Source organism: Caretta caretta, chromosome 22, assembly GCF_965140235.1.
Source record: "Caretta caretta isolate rCarCar2 chromosome 22, rCarCar1.hap1, whole genome shotgun sequence".
Lineage (NCBI taxonomy): Eukaryota > Metazoa > Chordata > Testudines > Cheloniidae > Caretta > Caretta caretta.
The window spans coordinates 19,895,628-19,914,734 of record NC_134227.1 but is presented as its reverse complement, the minus strand read 5'-3'; positions in this window follow the sequence as shown (position 1 = coordinate 19,914,734).

The window sequence follows — 19,107 nt, the reverse complement described above, 5'->3', positions numbered from 1 at the left end:
GTCTATTTCCCCATGTTACCAATACACGCATTTTCCTGTGCAAGCAGAGGTCAGGGAGTTGTAATATATGTGCGTCCAGTATTGTTAAATAAAGTGGGGGTAGAGGGGAAGGAAGGCGTGATCCCAGCATGGAAACCACTGCTATAGATGGTTACAGCATAGATTTCAAAGCTTATTTGAACATGATCTTTTGAGGTCTGTCAGCAGCTATAGATTTTAACGAAAAGGTGATCCCTCCAGCCATCCAAAGCTAGTCTCAGCCCGGAGCAGGACACAGGAATAGGAAAAGGACCCATGCCCCTAGCAGCGATGGGTCTTGAAGATGGAATCAGACTAGAGGGCAGAGATGGAGCACTGGTTTATCCTGGCAACACTTTATTTACCTCCCACCAATCAGGTGTTACTTGATGCTGCCTGAGTAAAATGTTGCAACCAAACAGTCCCTGGCTTATTGCTCCTCAACACTGGTGTGACAATGCACAGTAATTAGGAGAGCTTTTATACAGTTACATTCACAGGATTAAGTGGTTCTTACAAAAGCACAGGAAGCCATGAAATCCTTTTCTGACCAAGAAATTGGAAATGCTACCTCAAGAGATCTCAGGAGCAGGGTACAGATAGAGAAGGAAATTATCTGTTCTTTTCTCCCCCAATCCTTCTATTTTCCACCAAATGAGTTAACCCAGTGGTGGGAATCAACCCAGTCTGAAGACTGAAACAATAAAAAAAATCAATGCATTTTGTGTAAAAAAGCCCACCGTTCGATTTTCCAACAATATTAGCAATTTCAAAGCAGGAAAGTGCCAAGCAAGCAACTAAAATATTGGCCGTGGAGACCAACAAAGCAGCAAGAAATGTGTGAAAAGCTCCTCCATAATGTAAAAATACACCATCCTTACTGATCATCTCCCTGGGTGACATTCACCTCTGTGCAGAGGGACAGAGCAAGGCCTATGCCTCATGTAAGTCTTGAAAGGAAGTGGGACTTTAGTGTCAAAGCCTCGTTCCACATAGGGGTCAATTTTACCCCATGTGAGATATATCTCAAGGTGGACCTGACCCAGAGGCAGACTGACAAACTGGATTCTGAATCCAGATGAAAACTTTGTAGCGCAAGCTACCTGGAATATTAATATTAAAGTAGAGAAGCCCCCGCACCCACGTGAAGCAGAGGAGCTGTTGTAACAGGCCCCTCTCTGATCTTTGTACCTGTACATCTCCAAGGTGACAAGCTTCTCTTCCGTGGGAAGGGGTGCAGGTCAGCAACAGACCAGCTCTCCGTTCACTCCAGTGACCCTCAATTCTAATCTGCCCGGCTGGACTCCCTGCAACTCAGACGCCCTGCATTGATTTTCACACAAAATCCCCATATGTTGTGGGGGGCGGGGGGAAATTATAGCACTTTACAAACATGACAATCTTCACAACCATCAAACTATTATTGTCCCCATTTTACAGAGGATAAATTCAAATGCAGGGTAGGGAACATCTTTTTGTTTTGTGTTCGTACAGCATCCTGCACAAGAGGGCCTTAGTCCATGACTGAGGCCTCTAGATGCTACTGCAGTACAAATAAATAAGAATAAGAAAAGGGAAGTAGTTTTTCCAAACCTAAGGACAGAGTCAGCATCAGCAGCGGGATTAGAATTCGGGACTTCCTGGCGCCTATTGCTGGCCTCAGCCTTGTAGACAAGATGACCCTGTCCTTTATATCACGTCTAAAACATTTTGCTTTTCTGGGACCTGTGGAAATGTTTGTGTGTGCTGCTGGTGGTGAAGGCAATGAGATTTTTTTCCACATGACCCTAATGAGAAGACTTGATTTCTTCCTTACTGAGAGGCCGGGATTGTTAAAGGTGACTTCAAGCCAGAAGGAACTGTAATGGTCCTGAAGAAAAGGAGTACTTGTGGCACCTTAGAGACTAACCAATTTATTTGAGCATGAGCTGAAACCTGTAATGGTCCTGGTTATGGTCATATTTATGGTTCCTTATTAATGAGCAAAGCTGAAGTCCTGTTTAATGAGAATCCTTGGTCCTGCCTTTCTCTCTCTTTGTTAACAGTTCACTGAAGATCAGTGTGGCTGTTTGCGATAGTTGAACATGTTATTATCTAGAAGCAGATGTATCCTGCACAGTATTCTGTTGTCTCTCCACTGGTTTCCACTGCAATTATGATATTATCATTCTATTCCTCCGGATTAAAGAGCAAACTAATTACAATAGGTCCAACTGGATGATTTAATCTCATAGAAGTTTCTTCAGTGATTTAAAAAAAAAAAATCTCTGGGGAAAATATCCGGAGAAACTGTCTCTCTTCCTAAAGGTTCAGGAATATACATTTGTTACGACTCGTACCTAGACACTGGTAAATTTCACATAGTCACGTTATAATTCCATACGACTGGTAAAAGCAAACTGCACATTGACTGGTGCACGAGCCACATGTGATGACACGTTTGTGTTGTTCTCTTTAGCAGGAGGTGCCGCACTTCCTGGTATTTATTAAGTAGCAGCACCACTCATCATATTGTGGTAGCACCTAGGGACCCAAATCAGCCATCAGTGCCCCATTATACTAGCTTAATCAAACATCGAACAAAAATATGGTTCCTGCCCCTAAACTTTTACTGTCTAGTTCTCGTTCTTCTCAGACTCACTCCCCTTCTCAGACTACTCATCTTTTGTTTTTTCCCCCCTCCTCCATCTCACTTTGTCCAGAATTCTGTCTCTCTCCGCTTCTAGACTGAGTCTAGGTGCCTAGATACCACGGTGGTGAGGGAGGATGGATAGATGTGCTCAAGTTTCTCCAGGCCCCTTCTCCTGTACACACACCCACCCACCCACCCACACAGACCTCTAGGGGACAAGCTCAGACTAAATAAAAGAGGAATAGCCTAAACAGAAAGGCAGCCAACATTTGTCTAAGTTCTCCCTGAAACAGCACTTGCTCTTCACAATGGACTTTTTATGTCTCTTTGTTGATTCTGTATATTAGAGTGCTCAGGATAGTAATCCACAGCCATTGGCTTAGTCACGACAACCTTTGCATGCACGAGCTGGGTAGAAAGCTGAAAAAAATTAAAATCCTTTACTTATAAAACAGAGTCAACCTGTTCCCAAAGGCTTATTGCCTTCAGTTAGGTTTGATGATGACAAACAATTTAGTGGCACCTACAAACTAATAATTTCTCTTTGTCTGGAGAAAATAAATCTGAGCTGTCAGGGTACTATGGCATTACAGACAATTTGCATGCTAAATACAATATTTTTAGCACAGGAATTTTTTAGCATTTAACATGCCCCAAAGACTTAATTATGGACTTCACTCTGCTAAATGCACCTGAAGTAAAAATTCACATTAGTGGGAGTCATTCTGCTGTCCATCTCCATCACTTACTTGCTTTATATAAAACTCAGCTCAAGGCAACACGTTTAGCTGGCACAGCTTATGGTTTACTTAACACTGATATGAAATATTGCTTAGAACTGAGCTGTAGTAACCTGAGTCACAAGGGCATTATTCAGCACCTACGTTTCCTCTGCTCCTGATGCTGATGGGACAATACATAGTGTAACCTTCATCATGCCACCCTCCTCCTCCTCAAGAGCATCTTCCTTTGCCACCTCTTCATCTACTATAATTATCATCATTCTAGATCATCAGAGGTGCACCTGGTACTTTGCCCACACCTTTGTAGGGCCAAGATTTGCAAAGCTGCCTAATGAACCTGGGTGCCCAAATCTCATTAAAACGAAGAGGAATTAAGTGCCTAATACCCCTAGGCAACTTTGAAAATCCCATGCTGGAAGACAAGGTCCTTGCACCGAAGATTATTAATTACATCTATTATTATATCACCTGAGAACCCCAGTCAAGACAAAAGCAAGCACTTGACCCCACTCCAAGCTTAAATGCGTGTTATTTAGCACTAGGAGGTGCAAGGTGAAGGTAAAACTCTCTGAACGATACCAGAGGTAGGAACTATAGGGAAGTCGTGTATCCCGGTGGATACGGCACCAGACTCGGCGTCATGACACTTGGGTTTTATTCTTGGTTCTGCCAGTGATCTTGGGCAAGTCATTTCAACTCTCCATGCCTCAGTTTCCCCCCGTGAGATGCAGATAATGATCCCCCTTTGCAAAGCTCCTTCAGATCAGCAGATGAAAAGTGCTATTTAAGGGTTAAATCCTACCGCACGGAACACTGCAAAGGATCTCTGTTTCAGAAATAGGGATCTCTGTTGTGATTGGCTGGGGAGTGGTGCCATTGACTACACAGAAATTTCAGCAGGGGATGCTGGGAAGGAGAATTAGCAGAAACCGTAGCCCTCCATTCACCAAAGCAACTGTCACTCACACTTCCCAATGGAGGGAAACAACTGTAAACGTTCAGCAAAAAAGGGAGTTGATTCAATAAAGTTAAATCAAAGTTGTTGCCAGCTCTGCTTTTGTGTATGTGTGTTTACTGCGGCTTCATTTTTGCCTCTCAATCATTTCTTGATTCCCCACCCACCGCACTGAAGTTCCTTTAGGATCTATCAGAGGCTTGTTCACCTGCACATCTACCAATGTGATATATGCCATCATGTGCCAGCAATGCCCCTCTGCCATGTACATTGGTCAAACTGGACAGTCTCTACGTAAAAGAATAAATGGACACAAATCAGATGTCAAGAATTATAACATTCATAAACCAGTCGGAGAACACTACAATCTCTCTGGTCACTCGATTACAGACCTAAAAGTGACTATTCTTCAACAAAAAAACTTAAAAAACAGACTCCAACGAGAGACTGCTGAATTGGAATTAATTTGCAAATTGGATACAATTAACTTAGGCTTGAATAGAGACTGGGAGTGGTTGAGTCATTATATAAAGTAAAACTATTTCCCCTTGTTTATTCCCCCTCCCCCACTGTCCCTCAGATGTTCTTGTTAACTCCTGGAAATGTGCTGGAAATGGCCCACCTTAATTATCACTTCAAAAGGTTTTCTCTCCCCCTACCCCACTCTCCTGCTGGTAATAGCTCATCTTAAGTGATCACTCTCCTCACAATGTGTATGATAAACAACCATTTTTTCATGGTCTGTGTGTATATAAATCTCCCCACTGTATTTTCCACTTTATTCATCCGATGAAGTGAGCTGTAGCTCACGAAAGCTCATGCTCAAATAAATTGGTTAGTCTCTAAGGTGCCACAAGTACTCCTTTTCTTTTTAGGATCTTTGGAAAATGAACTGAAATACAAAGGGACAGTGAGGTTTCTCATCAGTCATGTTTCCTCCAGTCTCCCCCCTTGGGCCCTCCCACAATTATCATATCCCTTCAAAGATGCAGAAGTTGGTGTGGAACTGCCCTGAGCACCAAACAACAAGGGAACTGGAGGACTCTGACAGGAAACAAGGAAGATCAAGGCCAGAATGAGTTGAAGAGTTGCTACAGATGCAGACTGGAGACAGGTTATTGCTGCAGCACAAAAGCAAGTAGTGGCATGGTCCAGTCCTCATTTAGACAGGACTGCCCCTGTCTGGGGTGGAAGCATTCTTCCCAGGGGCTAGTCTGACATTCAACGAAGTTGCTGGATCATCTCCTGGAGCCAGCAAACCAGGAAGCACGGTTATCTCTGCCAATGAATGTTGCACAGCAAGAGGGCTGTGGGATCACTGGTTAGACTGGAAACCCCACTGGTGCCTCACGGGAAATATTGGAAAGCTTCCTAGCTTGAGACAGTTCTCCACATACATCAGTTCTGCACGTTCTGTATTTCTCTCTCCCCAGGTTTGTCTGTGTCACTAGGGACGTTTGCAAGGAGCCAGAACCTTTGTTTCAACCAGCCCCCTCGAGGGCTTAAGGTAGGTCTCTATGTAAAGTGCTGCAGCTAGTAAAGTGAGAATGCTCTATGCCAACGGGGGAAGAGCTCGCCCATCAGCATAGCATTGTGCACGCAAACACTTATGTCATAGAATCGCAGAAGATTAGGGTTGGAAGAGACCTCTGGAGGTCATCTAGTCCAACCCCCTGCTCAAAGCAGGACCAACCCCAACTAAATCATCCCAGCCAAGGCTTTGTCAAGCAGGGCCTTAAAACCTCTAAGGATGGAGGTTCCACCACCTCCCTAGGTAACCCATTCTGGAGCTTCACCACCCTCCTAGTGAAATAGTGTTTCCAAATATCCAACCTTGACCTCTCCCACTGCAACTTGAGACCATTGCTCCTTGTTCTGTCTTCTGCCACCATTGAGAACAGCCTAGCTCCGTCCTCTTTGGAACCCCCCCTTTGGGTAATTGAAGGCTGCTATCAAATCTCCCCTCACTTCCCTTCTGTAGACTAAATAGCCACAGTTCCCTCTGTCTCTCCTCGTAAGTCATGTGCTTCAGCCCCCTGATCATTTTCGTTGCCCTCTGCTGGAGTCTCTCCAATTTGTCCACATCCTTTCTGTAGTGGGGGGGACCAAAACTGGACACAATACTCCAGATGTGGCCTCACCGGTGCCGAATAGAGGAGAATAATCACTTCTCTCGATTTGCTGGCAATGCTCCTACTAATGCAGCCCAATATGCCGTTGGCCTTCTTGGCAATGAGGGCACACTGCTGGCTCATATCCAGCTTCTCATCCACTATAATCCCCAGGTCCTTTTCTGCAGAAATGTTGGTGTAATTTATGTCGCTATGGTCGATAAATTCTGCCGACCTAGACATAGCCTTAATCTCCTGTTTGTGATGTCACCATCATCTCCAGGGCAATTCAGTGATGTCACAAGCTGGTCATTCTTAATTTAGGAGGAGTGAGACAGAGGAAGCAGGTGCAAATGGAATGCCTCAGGAACAAACGTCCAATGTGACCGGTTCAACAGGGCATCAGGTGCGTTCTGCGCGCATAGGGCTAGGAATCTGGGTATCACAGCTCATGTTTCTACTAGGATGTAGAGCCAAGGAGTTCAGTTCATTACCTGAGTCAGTCCTGTACTGAACATTATTATAGCCTTCCTCATTCTGAAACAGCAAAGTTAATCAGATTGGGGATGGGAGTTTGTAGTCAATTTACAGCAGACACTTTTACATCTTACTTCCAGTTTGAATTTTTCTAGATTCAGCTTTCAGCTGTTGGATCTTGTTCTGTCTCCCTGTGCTAGCAGACCAAGCCCTGTTATCTCCCTGTGTAGGTACTTACAAGAGCTGGCCAGCAAACGTTTTCTGTTTCCGCAAAGAAATTTGATGAAAAGGAAAAATGCTTTTGTTTTCACCAGTATTTGCCTCCAAACTTTCTTTATTTATTAATTTTTCAATCTGAAAAAAACCCCAAAAACCCACACATCAAAATGAGACATTTCCCACAAAAATATCTGGTTTGACATCAGAGTCGTTTTTGGGTCAGAAAAAAACACTCTGAATGGAAAATTTGGACTAGCTGTCATAGATAGTGATCCAGTCACCTTGTAACTTTCTCATCAATAACTTAAATAGATCAGCTTCTTTAGGTCTTTCACTGGGTGGCAGGTTTTCCAGAGCTTGAATCAATCTTGAACCCACAGCAGGTTTTCCACTCCCCTTTGTAAAGCCTGGGCACAGTATTCCAGCAGTGCTCTCATACACAGTGACGGTGTCACCTCCCTACTCCTACCGATATTCCTCTGCTTATGTTTTGAACTCAGCCTAGCCTTTTGGTCCCCCCCACTACAGAAGGGATGTGACTTATGAGGAGAGGCTGAGGGAGCTGGGATTGTTTAGTCTGCAGAAGAGAAGAATGAGGGGGGATTTGATAGCTGCTTTCAACTACCTGAAAGGGGGTTCCAAAGAGGATGGCTCTAGACTGTTCTCAATGGTAGCAGATGACAGAACGAGGAGTAATGGTCTCAAGTTGCAGGGGGGGAGGTTTAGATTGGATATTAGGAAAAACTTTTTCACTATGAGGGTGGTGAAACACTGGAATGCGTTACCTAGGGAGGTGGTAGAATCTCCTTCCTTAGAGGTTTTTAAGGTCAGGCTTGACAAAGCCCTGGCTGGGATGATTTAACTGGGAATTGGTCCTGCTTCGAGCAGGGGGTTGGACTAGATGACCTTCTGGGGTCCCTTCCAACCCTGATATTCTATGATTCTATGATTCTCGCTCACAGTTCTATGCTCAGGATGGTGTACTTATGCTCCACTTACAGCACATCTGTTCTTCACAGCTGGCTGCTACAACGTTCGATAGCTACACAAAAATCAACGAAAGAGTGCAAGTTTAGATGACTTGACAGTAAAATCACAACTTCAGCCACCATAGTGCTGGCTTGCATGCCAGGCTACTTCCAAGGGTATTTTCTTTATAGGTACAAAAAAAGAAAATTCTAATCCCTGTTGCCAGGAAAGGAAACTATCAGCTTCCAAGAGCTAATGAACTAAAATTTTGGTTTGGTTTAATTAAAACTATGCAGCCACTCAGGCCTTGAGATCTGTCCCTGGGAGAGACCCACATCCACTCATTATTTCCCTACAATACAATGATTAATCCCTGGTCTGAATGTGATGGTTTGACATCGTTAATGCTATTTACCTCCCAATTTGAGAGTCAAAACAGTTCCAACATCTGGAACTAAACCTGCTTGGAATCACATGTGAGAGCAAGGTGCCCCCTAGTGACTGCTAAGAAACCATCGGAATTGGTAGAGCTGAGATGCTGATGTTAAAGTCCCAGCAAGAATTACCAGCTATACTTGGCCCCATTTGAGAACTGAGTAGCAATTTCTAATCCGTCCAAACAGACGGAGCGGGAAATATTAACAAGTGGCACCAGCTGCCAGATTTACGCTGTTTGCTCCCTTCAGTGGCTTTTAGTGCAAAAAGACATTGGTTTTCCAGCACTGTCATCCTCTGAGCTAACGTCAAGGTATTTTAGGTAGCAGTAATGCAAGAAACCTACAGGCCTACAGAATGTAAGACAGTTAGGTTAAGTAGTTAGCGTCAGGCTTTGAGGCCTATGAGCCTTAGCATAAGTGAGTTACCTAACAGTGACTCTGAGTTGTTGGGGAACTGAGAATATTAAGTTTAGGAGATTTTTATATAAAATGACAGGTTTCAGAGTAGCAGCTGAGTTAGTCTGTATTTGCAAAAAGAAAAGGAGTACTTGTGGCACCTTAGAGACTAACCAATTTATTTGAGCATGAGCTTTCGTGAGCTACAGCTCACTTCATCCGATGAAGTGAGCTGTAGCTCACGAAAGCTCATGCTCAAATAAATTGGTTAGTCTCTAAGGTGCCACAAGTACTCCTTTTCTTTTTATATAAAATGGTATCAGATAACCGCAGGAATATGAACGGATACCAGCTTTTGGATACTTTAGAATAGGAGTATCTTCAAGAGTACAACCAGAAACTTGCCTTGGCAATGAACTGACGTATATGATAATAAGCTGAGGTCACTAATACACTAACCTATCAGATAAGAACACCCCAACATTATTAGAGTGAGGAAATTAGTTATGGACAAAGGAGGCTGGGCATCCATACGAATATTCATGGCAGTCACCAGGCCCCATAATTGGCCAGCCACCATGTAGGCCTCACGATCTCGACCCTCAGACTGGTTTGGCATGCCAGAGGCAGGGTAGGACCCTCAGAGCATTGCCTGTCTCCCAACAGTAGGTCTCCATGAGAAGACTGTGAGTATATGTAAGGGATGGAGCTGGACACAATCTTAATTCTTCACAACAGCTATATTCCCATTTGGGTTGGAACATTTTACTAATTATCCTAATAAAAGTATTTAAAGCTTTGCTTTGCCCTCAGTGTGAGTGTTGTCTCTGTGCACACTGGGATTCCCAACCAGGTACTGAACTTACTTCTCTTTTGCCTGATTCTGGGACTAGAACCCTTAAACCTCAGAATTTTAATCAGCAATGAATTGGAAATTCTTAATGATCAGTCATCAATAACCACTCAACAAAGCAGGCAGCTGCGCTAAAGAATTTACAGATAAGAAGCAGGGACGGATGGTCTGTTTTGAACTAAATGATTATTATGGTTGCACCCAGAGGCCCCAAATGAGATCAGGTCCCATTGTTCCAGGTGCTGTACATACAAATAATTAGAGACAGTTCCTGCCTTGAAGAGCTTACAATCGAAATCAGTGGTTCTCAACCTATTTATCATTGTGGGCCGCATATGCAGCTGTGTGTGTGTTACGTGGGCCACATGCACACGATATATATACTACCTGTATGGCCCTGAGGATGTCACATGGGCTACAGCTGTTTGCTGATTGGGCCGCAAACAGTCTTTGGGCTGAGACCCACTGATCTAAATAGGCAGGACAGCCAAAGGGTGGGACAAAGGAAGCATTATTAACCAATTCTCCACCAAGATGAAGCAGGAGTGGGGAGGGAAAGATGGAATGAATAAATATCATTAATAAAAAAATTAACAGGCCAGGAACTGAACCCTGGGTGACTTCTACAGAAGCAAAGCAACACTTCAGAAACAGGGAGAATGTCATCATTTAATATACTCATCCTGCCATGCTGGGCCCAGACCGAAAGCAAATAAGTGTGCCTACCCATGCTTGTCATTGCTTCCGTAGAGAGTGTGACCAGCTGTATCCAGGGCTTTGATTAGGTTGTTAAGATTATGAATGTCACCTAAATCGCAGCTGGAGGGCTTATGGCAGAGCTGTAAAATGGAAGCAGGGCTAAGAGCGGAGAGATTTCAAAACTGCTGTATGTTAATAGTAACCGCTGCTATTTTTAACCATCAAGCAAATACAAATATATCAATGCACCTCTAAGAGAGCTGACAGCACGCTAAGGAAGTGTGAGTAGGGTGACCAGATGTGCTGATTTTATAGGAACAGTCCCAATATTTGGGGGTTTGTCTTATATAGGTGCCTATTAACACCCCCATCCCCGGGAGTCTGGATTTTTCACACTTGCTGTCTGGTTACCCTAAGTGTGAGCAGTTCACGTGGCAGCAGCATGCTTTCAAAAATAAAAGTCATCGGAAGTCAAAGAGCCAGCAGATTTATTGAGAACAGATCCACCAGAAAAGGTGAGAAAGGGCCCTTTCTCGGCAGGGCATGAAACTCTGCGGTTTCCTTGTGTGACCGAATGCTCAGTGTGTGTTGTGTCCCCTGCAGTGCTCAGGCTACGGGGCTGTACAGCTCTGGCAGTCCCTGGCTACACAGGTTTGGCTGCAGAGACTTTCAGCTGTAGAGACCCTTGGTCAACCTCTGGTCAGTCCGCCAAGATGGCTGCCATTATACTTATTCCAGAGGAACAGTTACCGGGTTTTAGGGTAATAACCCAGGTCCATGGTTTCACAGCCCCCAAACCATCATCAGCGATTCCCTCCACCTCAGCCATCCCCTACCAACGTCTCATTTCAGGACTCGGGGCCTGACAAGATGCCCTCTCTTGGGCCCAGACAAAGACCCCCTGGAAAGGATGAGATTCTCTTAGGCTACGTGTCCTGAGCCAGAGTAGGCCCAGGAGAGGCAGAGAGAGTCCTGCTCTGAGTTCATGGGCTATCCCCCATCATGGCGTCAGGGGCTAAGAGAAGTGCATGTACTTGAAGCTTGAGAGAAACTACTCTCCCCCTCTAGCCCAGCCCAAGAACAAACAGGTTCCAAGACTGCAGGGTGAGAGCTCTAATGTTCTCATTCAATCTCCCACAGCAAAGCAACTTCTACGGTGCCTTCCTCCCTCCCCTCTAATAACTGCTACTTAACAAGCTGGAACTGATTGTGCTTCCATGCGACAGCATTTAATCCCGTCTTTGCCTACCCCACCAGAGGAAGGTAGAGAGACAGAGTCAGACCCGTGCCACCTTTGCACCTCCTGAATTCTGGATCCGGCCTTCCATGTAAGTGAGAGGCACCCTGGCAGGTTTTCTAACTTACGACAGCTTCCCACAGCTGCCTCTGAGCCACTCTGCTGTGCAGAATAACCAGAATACAAAATGCTGTGGCCAAACCTCTCTGCCCCCAGCATGCCCTATGCCAGGGGTATCGGAGAAGCGGAGATAAGGCTGCCTACAGTATCATTACATTACCCGGAGAACCCCCAGCCGAGGAGGATCTAGCCGCTTTCCAGACCCTTTATGCCATAGCATATACAGAGCAGAACTGGGGCCGGAGCATTGGATGGAATTCAGAAATAGTCCAGGCCCAAATCCTTGCCGCCTTACAGCCCCTTTGCGCCAGCCTCCCCATCGTTTATCTACAGCTACCCACTGTTCTGAGATGCTGCAGGATTTCTCTTGGCTCGTAATCAGAACTGACTACGGCACAACTGGAACGGAAGGGTGTCCACCCTATGTGCAAAACTCAATGAAAGACAAGCACCCTCAGAAAGTTACCTGATAAATCACACTGGTTTGGCATAGGCCATCATGTAAAATATTTACCACTTTTCAGTTATTTGCAGACCTAACTTTAAGGCCCATAAACCCCCCTTGTTGAGAGAAAATCAATTCATACTCTAACACTGTGTGAATAAAATAAACACTTCATAATAACAATGGTTGATGTATGTTTAATAATGGAACTATAAAGCTGTACTGACTTCCACTTACAAGTCTCCACATTAAGTGAGAAACCCCAGAATTAAAGTTTTACAGAGCAACTAATCTTGTCTCCACATGTACAAACACAAAAGAGGAGACAGCAACCAAGGAAAATCACACCGACAATATCTGTGCAATTCTCATTAGCGTGTCAAACCACATCCTGACAAATTTGCCAGGCTCCAGAGGAAAGCACAAGAGTTGCAAGGTTACATATGGGTTAGGGACTGTCAACATGGAGAAACTGACAAACATAGCTATTTCAGAATAACTATTCTGCTATAGCTATTCTGGAATAACTCCCCCATCTGGACAACACTATTCTGAAATAAAAGTGACTTTATTTTGGAATAATTACTTTGCTTTGCAAGACAAAGACAAGCTTGCAAACAAGATGGAAGGGTTCGGCTGCAGGGCCCCCAAGCATGAGGAAGTGGAAATTACACTAGAGCACAGGGAAGCAGGTGGTGATGACATTTGCTGGACTGAACTGAACTTTGGAGATCAAGCTCACTCCTTAAGCTGGGAGCCACTGAATAGAATAGTGGTTCTCAATCTTTTGCATTGGTGACCCCTTTTACACAGCAAGCCTGTGAGTGCAACCCCCCCCTTATAAATTAAAAACACTTTTTTGTATTTAATACTATTATAAATGCTGGAGGCAAAGCGGGATTTAGCGGGGAGGCTGACAGCTCCTGACCCCCCATGTAAAAATGTTGGACCCCCTGCAGGGTCCCAACCCCTGGTTTGAGAACCCCTGGAATAGAAGGATGTTGCTGTGGTTGGCGAACTGTGTTCACAATCAGGCAAAAGTGCTGATGATGACATAGTTTAGGATGTTTTGATCAGAAGGAAGCACTGGTGAATCTATGAAGAAGGGTAAGAAACCTAAATCAGTGAATACAGTGGTAGGCAGATCAAAAGCAAAGGTGTTTGGAATTGTATTTCTGACATGGTATCATTGTAGACCCGCTGCGCACTCTGTCCTGGTGTAAATATCGACACAAAGTACAGAGCAACAGAGAAGCAGGCCCTGTGGTGTTTATAAGCATTTGTGTCTACAGGAGAAAGTTGCATCAATTTAACCTGAAGTGTGAATTTAAACAGTTCCAGTTAAGCCAGGAAATCCCTGTGTAGATTCTCTTATTTCAATTTACAAGTGGCTTTTCAAGCTTAGCTGGAATCATCCACAAGTGTCAGCTGTGCGGGTGACTTTCTTACCAAATTAGTTAAATCAGTTCAACGCTTAGAGTGGACACAATTATATTGGTATAAAGGTGCCCTGTACCAGTGTAGCTTATTCCCCCTTCCCTGCGAGAACAGCTATACCAGTATAAGCACATTTATACCTACATAATTCTGTCCACACTAAAGCTATGTCTCCCTTTGTCGGTAAAACGTTTGTTACTCAGGGTGTGAAAAACTCACCCCTGACCGACAAAAGTTTCACCAGCAAAAGCACCAGTGTGGACAGCGCTATGTCAGTGGGAGACGCTCTCCCACTGACATAGCTACTGCCGCTTGTTGGAGGCAATTTAATTATGCCAGTGGGAGAGCCCTCTCCCGTAGGCCTAGAGCAGCTACACGGGAGACCTTACAGCAGCGCAGCTGCAGGGATGCAGCCTTGCTGCTAAGGTCCATATTGCATTGGGCTCGACCCTGAGATCCTTATTCACAAGCCCCATGTTGACTTTAATGGGAACTCTGCTTGAGTAAGGACTGAGCAAATCTGAGTCAAGACCCATTGTTTTAAATTTGAATGGACCACAGCTTCTGGATTTACTTCATCTCTGTTAGAAGAAGCATCGGGAGAGATTCCCTGGGCCTGAATCCTCATTGCCCTGTTCTGTGTGTCATCTCATGCACACCGCTTAGCCCTAGTGTAAAGTGAATCGCACTGATGTGGTGGCACTTGGCTTTCACTTTGCTGTGGTATGATGACAGCAGCGTTCAGAGCCGTGGATAATCAGTCCACCACAGCAACTCTCCACAGCAAAATCCTGCCCCCAACTCCCATTCCCCTCCTTTACCTTTGGTAGAAGGTCCCCAGTTTCATAACTCATTGACTGAGGTGGGTCAGGGAGGTTGTATTGAAATGAGAATCCTCCAGGCCTATAAACTGTCTTTATTTTACCCAAGATACAATCTGAGTCAAGAATAAAAATCGCTTTAATTTTCCACAGAGGTGGGATTTTTCTCTCCTTTCTCCTGCAATGAAAATATTCCCCCCACCCCCTCCCCACTGCTCTAACCAATGGCACTGAGTTTGCAGCTGTAGGTCACTTTGGTATGAACCTGAAATGAGTTTAATTGGTTGTTTTACTGGAAATAAAATCCAACATTGGGAGGAACCAGAACACTGATAGCATCATGCTAGGCACAGAAATGGTGTCACAAGCAAACCGTTTCTAAACAGAGCTGATCAAAAAAACTATGACTTTCCTCCCCCTCTCCCCCCCCCCAATGCAATTTTTTTTAACCCCTCTTTTGGTTTAAATTCAAAATTCTGAAGATTGGAATTTTCTTGAAGTGTGGAACATCTGGTCAGGTCACAAAATGGGAAGAATATGTGTCTCTGGATGCATATTGCAGGTTTGTGTTAAAAAGCATGTGTGGGGCTTGGAGGGATTCATCTATGATCAGAGAACATATTTTATCTAAGAAATATATCTACACTCTGTAACTTCTCCCCATCCAGCTGTCCTACCCATATTTGAAACCCACGGCTATATGTTAGATAAAATCCGTTGAAAATTATGCATTAGGTACATGGATATGCGCTGAATCTGCACATATTTAAACAGGGCTGTGCATTCAGACAACAATAAATGGAACACTACAAAACAGAAACAGTAAGGTTGACTAATTCCACCTCAACCGCAGAAAATTAGGAGTAACTCAATGAAGCCAATGGAGCGACACCACTGTGAGATGAGAATCTGGACTACTGTTTAAAAGTTCTTTCACGTTAGGTAAGTTCCTTCATTTCATCTCCTCTTTCGTCTTAGCTGAAACTCCTGCTCTTTTTGTCCATGATAAAGGCCACAAAGGAAAATGAACAGCTGCAAAACTTTGGGATGGAGCGGAATATGTAAAACACAGCCTTGTGCCTGCACTGCCGGATGCATCTCATTACTGTCTCTCACCATTGTGCTTAATTATGTCCTTGTCTGGCATTTGGATCTCTTGTCATTCTAGTTGGTGGACAATTATCTCTTTCTGACACCAAAGACACTGTGCATAGTTGTGCAAATAATGTCCTGCCACGAGAAAGGAAATGAAGGGTTCTGGTGCAAAACTCACTCTGTCATGGGGGGTGGGCCTTGGGTTGGGAGGAGAAGGGACAGAAAGACAGACCAACCCACCAACCCAGGGACAGACTGACCCTGGGGCTAAGGCACTGGGCTGGAACTCAGACTCTAGGTTCAATTCATGGCCCTTCCACAGACTACCTACATGACCTTGAGAAAGTCATTTAATATTTCAGTGCCTCAGTTCCCAGTCTGTAAAATGGGGGTGATAATTCTGTCTCATTTATTTCGACTTTAAGCTATTTGGGACTGTTTCAGTATGAGTTTATACAGCACCTAGCACAATAAGACTGAGAACTCAATTGAGGTGACTAGGTGTTACCATAATTCAAATGATAACAGTAATAAGGAAAAGGGGAGGTGGAAGGATTGAGAGAGAGAGAGAGAAGGTTGGTGCAGTAGGGAAAAAAAGGTCAATGGGAGAAGGGAAAAAAAGAACGAGTGAGGAATTTACATCAGGACCCAGGTAGCCACCTGCATAGACCCAGAATATGGAGGACACAAAAGTGACTTAGAAATTAATCATGTTAACTACTCGGATGCCATTCCTGTCTGAAGCTCAATGTAATCAAGAATCAGGCCCAGCTCCCATGTTATAGGTGGGAAAGGCATTGTGGTTGTACAGAGCCTAGCACAATGGGATTATGGTCCATGATTATGGTTCCTAGGTGCTACTGCAACACAAATAAATAAATAATAATAGTTGTTGAGATGCAAAGCCCTTTGTTTGTTTCCTTCAGAGGACCAGTGGGAGAAGAGCTTTTAGAATTTGCTTTTTCACTTCTTTTTTTTAAAAAAAAGACCAAGCACATGGGAAAATAACCCCAGTTTTGGCACAAAAGCATGTCTGCAAATACCCAGAGATACCATGGGAGCTGGGAGTTCAGACATGGACGTTTCCATCAGGCACTCATGAGTCGCCAGTGGGTATTGTCCTTTTTCCTCTGAGTCATAGACAGCAGTGCTCAAGCGCTGATTTAAAACCTCAGTTCTCCCTGCCTATTTGGTGTTTCAGTTACAAAAGAAGAAAAGCTCATCTCAGGCTGGCTGGACCATTGAGCAAGAGGAGAACAAATGAGAAAAGAGTAACGGAGTTGTGAATTCCAAATGAACCAGTGGAGACCTCTAACCCCTAAAGAACAGGAGGGAGAAAGACTCACATCATTCAAATCACCCTTCCAAACAGCCAAATCCTCACCCCCAATGGCTCCAAATAGAAACTCAAACAGGACAGTCTGATGCTGAGCAGTTCTCAGAACATTTATAGCATCAGTGAGTCTGGACCGCCTTACGCTCCTCATTCAGAAGGCAGGGTCTCTGGGGGGTGGGGAGAGTGGTATCATTGAAACAGTGGGGCACTGAGGAAGGAATGAATCCCACCTGAGAGATGGATAATTGGCCTAGGGATGAATTTTAAACACAATTAGTTATTAAGGGACAAAAGGCTTGTGCGGTGTTTGAAGTGGAAGATGGCGCCTTCACAATATGTATGGAAAGAACTGCCGCAGCCTTCAAGGAAAATAGTCAGAAAATATAGGTAACCCAAACACGGTACAATACCTAGATCTCCCAACACACTCCATCTCGCTTCCCTGATCCCACAGCTAGCCCCATGCTCTCCCAGCATGCTCCTGTGCACTCCCCTGATGTCCTAGCATGCTCCCCTTAGACCAGTGGTTCCCACACTTGTTCTGCCACTTGTGCAGGGAAAGCCCCTGCCAGGCCGGGCCGGTTTGTTTACCTGCCGCGTCCGCAGGTTCGGCCGATCGCGGCTCCCAGTGGCTGCGGTTCGCTGCTCCCGGCCAATGGTGGCTGCGGGAAGTGGCGGCCAGTACGTCCCTCGGCCTGTGCCACTTCCAGCGGCTCCCATTGGCCTGGAGGAGCGAACCGCAGCCACTGGGAGCTGCGATCGGCCGAACCTGCAGACCCGGCAGGTAAACAAACCGGCCTGGCCGGGGCTTTCCCTGCACAAGTTTGGGAACCACTGCCCTAGAGAATCATAGAACTGGAAGGGACCTCGGGAGGTCATCTAGTCCAGTCCCCTGCACTCAAAGCAGGACTAAGTATTACTCTGAGCTCACTCACTAACTCTCTCTAAAGGCTGCCTTAAATCCCTACAGCAGCCGAAGACCAACCTCTTTAAATATTTTGATACATGCAGAGAACAAGACGTGTAGCGCTTTCCACGTAAAGGCTGAGAAACTGGCTCAGGAGAGGAATCGAGCTGGAAAGATGCTCTCACTTATTTCCCTTCTCAAGTCCTCTATATATTGTAAGGTGGGAAAACCCAAGGAGAAGCTGCCACTTCTCGTGAGCTCTGTTGTTCAACAGATCTAAGAGCAGATTTCTTCCCTAAATTGGAATGCAACCCAAGACCCCACAATGGCCGGCCAGGGCTCTGAGGAATAGTTTCCTTGACGGGTTACAGACAGGGCAATTCTAAGTATCTCCTGTGTTTGTTTTGACATACGGTTGTAATCTTCTTCAGCCACAGCTATGGGGAAGCTAATAAATGGCACTCAGTTTCTATGGCCCATGGACTCTACCTGGAGCTGGAAGAATTAATTATTGTAATTTCCTCAAGAGGTGTTGCCGGCCTTGAGAGTCAACACTCCCGCAATGTGCATCAAAGATGACAGACACAGGCTGAGAACTGCAGACACTAATGCTCCCCCTAATGAATCTCCGCAAGTCAGAGCCCTCTGTCACCGTCCGGTGCTCAGAGGCAAGTTGCCGACACCAGAGTGTAAGGGCTGGCTACACTTGCGAGTTAGAGTGCATTAACGCAGCCCCGGGAGCCCTAGCTCACTCCCCGTCCACACTGGCAAGACAGGTAGAGCGCTCTGACTCCACAGATAGAGCGCTCCTGGTACTCCACCTCGGCGAGAAGATTAACGCTTGGTGCGCCTTGGCTGCAACGCCCGGGCGTCAGCTGACATGCTCTCAGCCCCCCAAAAACCCACTCTCTCTGTGGCCGTTGGAAGAGCTGCTAATGTGGCCGCAGCAGTGCGCTTGCAGCTGTCAGTGTGGACAGATTGCAGCGCTTTCCCTGCTGCGCTCTGCAAAGGCGGGTTTAACTCACAGCGCCCTACATCTGGGACTGTGGCCATGCCCTAAGCAACGCAAATGAAACTGCAGTTGGAGCTTCTGTGACAACATTAATCTTGGGCAGAGACAGCCCAGGTCTCGTCACTGCTGCAGTGGGTCTGTCTAGTTCAAAGGGTCTGTCTTTAAAGGGATTCGGAGATTCATCCAAA